A 5,368-nucleotide genomic window follows, 5' to 3' on the forward strand; every position below is an offset into this window, starting at 1 on the left:
GATCAAAGCTCCAAGGTTGGGGTTTGGGTTTTTTTTTTCCTCCTCTTTTTCATCTCTGTCAAGTCATCACTTCACCACCAAACTGGTTTAGGCTGCCCTATGGGGCCAGCTGGTCAGCGCATCTCTTGACTGTATGGTTCAGCACCTTGCTGCTTCTAGGCACATCCCAGCTGACCACCACCAGTCCCCTCCACTTTCTGTATCCACATTCTGTAGGATACAGAAGAAGTATCCACGATACTTTTTCTGGCCATAGAGCCCCACTTTAGCCTCAGCCTTAGATGAGGTTAGGGATTTGAGTGATGGTGCCTCTCCTAAAAAGGAGCCCAAGGAAGCGATCCATTTATTCTGAGTGATGCACCCTGCCAGGACACCCTCTTCCATAAGGCTCCACACAATTTCCATCAAAAGTCCATTAAGGCTGTAATGAATGAAACCATCCATAGTGTAACTCCAGATTAATTAGCAGCACACAACCACATCGTGAGTAACACGGCACTGCAAGGCCAGCTGTTCCATCGTCATCAGTTCTCCATTTCCTCCCTCGTTCTTCCTTAGGACCGGGGTTACTGAGTAATAACGAAACCTCCAGGCAGACCTCTCCCGCCCCGGCACACGTGCACCCAGGCAGCACCACGTCCCACAGACTTCTGCTGCCTGCATGCATCCTCGGCTGCCGTAGGTGAGCGGAGAAGGCAGCCTGCCTCAAATGCTCCTCGTGCACAACCAAGTGATCAGCCAGTCCAAGGAGCGACCGTACTTCTGCCTAATCCACTTTGAAGTGTCCTTCTCTGTCCATTACATTCGAATTGAAAGCACTGTAGGCCAGCCCTCCCCAGTCTGGTGATGGAGGCTGCGCCCCTGCAGGGAGCTGGCTCAGGGAGGGACTCCCGCACCTCTCCTCTCATGTGCCAGACCATCATCACTCCAGATGTTTTCACATGTTTCTTTTCCTCTTGCTGCACTGCTGCTCAAGCTGTTTGTTCTGCTCAGCCACGCCAGCTCAAATTGGTAGCAAGGACAGGAGAGTCACAAATTTAGGACTGGAGGGCTTTTAGCTTTTTTTCTCCTTTTCCTTCTGCTTTTGCTCCCACTGCTGGAACATGGGGGGAAGAAAAAACTAGGCCCAGACAGACAGCAAACAGTTATCTACAAGCATTAGCTATCTGTCCTGGAACTGGGACTATTGTCTCCAGCTGTGCTTGGAGACAAAGTTCAAAAAGATGTGCCCCCAGCAAAGTTTGGATCTGGGCTCTTTGGGGAAGGCAACACAGCTGGGATCATGCCAGCAGGGTTGGGACAAAGTCTCTCCAGAACAAGGGGGGCAGCTCTCAGGACTTGGTTGGGCTTCCAGACAAGCTCCACAGCTAGTAAGAATGGGGAGACCCACACCAGTTCCCGAGTGTCCTCCCTGCACCAAACACCACAAACCAGGCTGCTCTTCCACGCAGATGGACGCTCCTGGACAGCACCGGCCAACAATTAATGCTTTAAATGCCCCCGGGGCCTGGGGCTGGCTGATCTCTAATTGGGCTGCAGCAGCCTGCATTTTAGTTTCAGATCACTCAAACCGGGCTCTGAGGCTCCCCGCACCCTCCAGGCAGGCAAGGCTGCAGTTTTCCTCCACAGCTCCCTCCCTCCCCTGCCGCGGCCGAGGGTCCCAGCTCCATCAGCCCTTTAATCTGCACCCTTGGCTTTGACAGTGCAATTCTCCATTTACGTGAAGTGGTACTTGGAACAATTTGGGGAGGAAGTGGAAGAGGGCTAAATCCCCGTCCTACACCTGGCAGGTCAGTGCTGCTGTGCCCAGGAGCCCAGCTGGAACTGGCTCTAATGGCCACTGTCCCCACTCTGCCCTGGGGGAAGCTGTGGCAGGAACAAGCAGAGTGCTCGGCCGCTCTCTCTGCAGGAGGGCTCTCCACAGCAGGACGAGATGCTGGGGGTTTAACAATTTGCCTCCACCTCTCTGAGGTTGTGAGGGCAGATTGCTCTGCTCTTTGTTTCTGAACTTCAAACAGCCTGTGAGTGCCATGCTGCAACCTGCATCATCACCCTTATTTTTTTCTTTTTTTAGCCAGGGTAATTACAGTTAATGATGATTTGGTTTACAGATCCTTTGTGCCAGCATAATGGTCCAGTGCAGGAACAGGAATGTTTGAATTTTACCACCAGCTCTTGCATCTTCTGAAATTATGTCCATGTGCCCCCTCTCACTCAGACCCTTCTGATGCCCACCGTGGTCAGCTCCAAGGTTGGGTCTTGCAGGGAACAAGCAAGAGCTCCAGCACCAGCTCCCAGGAACAACTCTCTTGCAGGGCCCATAGATCAGGTTCCAGTTCAATAATTTTTCTACTCTTGCTCATTACAGCATTTGTAACCACTCACCTACTCAGACCAGCCCCCAGACCCCGGGAAAACCCCTGTGAGGCTTTTAGCAGCTCTGGAGATCCACAGAAGAGCAACTGACCTGGAGCCACAGGAACTTGTTAGCTCAAGGTTGCACTCCACAAAGTGGAAAATGTTGTGGGAGACTAACCTCAGTCCTTCAACTTTTTGAAGATCTCTGCGGAAGGGAAGTACCGCGTGAGTGGACAAAGACACGCTCCTCTTTCCACCTTGCACAGGACAGCACACACCAGCTCACACGCAGCAATGCAAAGGGCATAAGAAGCAGCGGGAGCTGAACAGGGGCAGCATGCTGTCCGTGCGCAGGTGTGGCGGCAGTTCTGCTCCGTACCACCGCGGCACCTGGTGGGTGGTGGTCTTTCAAGATGATCCTATGACGGGAAAGCAATTTTAACGTAGTTTCGAGGGCATGCTGTTCACAAACATACCCTACATGTTCTGCAAAGCACTTACAAAGAAGATTGAGGTATCAGACCTAGTAAACGAGAGTCACTCCAGTGTATATGCCAGATGTCAGCACAGCAGCGCTTGTATTCCAGGCACGACAAATGCACCTCCATCCCTTCACACATTAATCCTTGCTCAGGCTTTCAAAAGCTGCTGCTGCCTGTGTAATGTAATGTCAAAAGTTGTTCATGCTCACACTGACCCTTTAACATGACTACACAGCAGCACGGGGTGAATCCTCACACCTCATCCTTCTGGACACACCCTCCCCAACCCCACCCTCCCTTTTTTTTTTTTTTTTAAAAATTTTTCATCAACTAAACTTTTCATAGAAAAGAGCTCATCCTTCTGGACACACCCTCCCCAACCCCCCCCTCCCTTTTTTTTTTTTTTTTAAAACTTTTACATGCACTTAACTTTCTTAATGAGAAGGCTTTCCCCCCCCCGCCAACATTTGCATAGACAGAAATCCCACCCTTTGGGAGCAGCAGACACACACGCTCCCCTGAAAAAGTTTCCTCTCAGCTGCACTGCTGGCCTCAGCTGCACCGTACCCCTTGTGGTGGGGACCAGCACTTCCTTCCCTATTGCTGCCACCCTGGGACTGGCCCAGCCCCAGCCCAGAACTCAGACCTTCTCAGCAGCCCAGGATGAGAGGGACAAGGTTACAGTTACCAGGTGCTGGTGCCACACTCCAGCTTCTTATGCTATGGCTGTAGCACCAGCACACTCCAGCACCTGAGGCAGTCCAAGGGGCCACCGACCAGAAGATGAATACAGGCACAAGTTCCTTGTTCAATTCCTACCGGAAATGGAACAAAAAGTAGATTTGCTGAGGACAAGCTGGAAGATGAGTGATGGGCAGTTTTGCCTATTCATTGGTAAAACAGACTCCCAGACTTACCTATCACCTCCTCCACTAACCTTTCCTGTCAGCGACTCCACAGACTGGATATAAAAGCAAAGAAGGGAGCTTTTTTGCACAGTTGTTAGTTACAGACTCAGAAATACCATCTTCAGACCAAGAACAGAACTAGCTTGGCTCAAATTCACAGCCTTGTGTTTCGAATAGGTAACTGAGAGCACACAAGCATTATCTTCCTCCAAAACCTCAGTGCTGGCCACCGCCAGCTGCCCAGGGACACTCTGAGGGTGCTGTAACACCTGACTTCAGCTACCGAGAGGCACTGGGTGTCAGGGGAGGTCTGCAGCGCTGCTGACAGGACCGGCCAACGCTCTGAGCCCACAGCCGCTACCTCTGGAAGCGACGCAGATGGTCCTCACAGCACCCAGGGAAGGAGAGAATGGCAACACACGCACACAGGCTGCGGCACATGGATAATCTTTATTGGTAACATCAGTGGAGCACCAGTAAACCATTACGGACTGTAGTGGTGACACACAGCTGAGGCACATGCTAAGGCACTTTTATTATATAAAAAAAAAATTAATTTTTTTGTGACAGCAATTGGGACTCAAGGCTCCTGCATTTAGAGCGCTGCAGGCATACAGTATGGTGCTTCATATTTAATTATTTTTACTTCGCTCATAAGTAGGTCTAAATGCAGCATATACAATATGGTTAAGAATACAGGTAAATCCAGCAACCAGTGTACGGTGTAGAAAAGTAAAGACTATCTATATATAACCATGGTCCCAATAGAAAGGCAGTGATAAAGACCTTTATTTTTTTTCTTAATTACGAGAGATACAAAGGCCTTACATATATCTGTGCAGATTAAAGGGTTTTTAATATACTCTTAGTCAATGGTGCACAATAGCTAATCCCAACCCCTGGTTACAGAGCAGGTGCAAGAGGCTTGGACATGACAATAAAAGAGGGATTTCCCTCCCCTGATCCCCACCCTCTGCCCACTACCCTATTAAATTCCCCTAGAGTCTGTCTATTACCATTAAATATATTTGGTCCCCCAGACAAGCACAAGGACACTGTTCTGCTTCCCCAGCCTGTCATTAACTACTGGTCCGCACTACCTTAGATGAAACCGCTCAGAGGCAGACACACTAACAGGACATCATTGCACTTCAGAGATCTGTCCAGACAGTAAAAATAAGAAGAGGGGAAGGAAAGGGGGAAAAAAAAAAAAAAAAAGGGTAAAAGACAACTTCCATTAGGTTGGAAGCCCTAAACTGATGAATAGGATGATTGTTTTGCACTAGACACTTTTCTTTGTCTAAGTCTAAAAGGGGGAAAAAAAAAAAAAAAAGGGTAAAAGACAACTTTGGCAAGCCCTCCAGGTAACTGTTCCCGAGAGGAGCTTCCCTCTTCACCCCTCCCTGGAAACATGTGAAAGAAGAAAGGGCAAATTGCCATGGCCAAAGCACACCATTTTTCCTGAAACTGCTCCCAAACCACGTGGGTGGGCAGATTAAAAGAGGCAGAATTCTGAGGTCACTGAACATGATTGCCGAAAGCAAACAAAGAGGGAGGGGAAAGAACACAGGAAGGAGCTTCCCTGCAGCTAGAATCAAAGACAAAAGGAGATTTACAGCA

The sequence above is a fragment of the Buceros rhinoceros genome, unplaced genomic scaffold, assembly GCF_000710305.1.
Source record: "Buceros rhinoceros silvestris isolate BGI_N320 unplaced genomic scaffold, ASM71030v1 scaffold5130, whole genome shotgun sequence".
Taxonomy (NCBI): Eukaryota; Metazoa; Chordata; class Aves; order Bucerotiformes; family Bucerotidae; genus Buceros; species Buceros rhinoceros.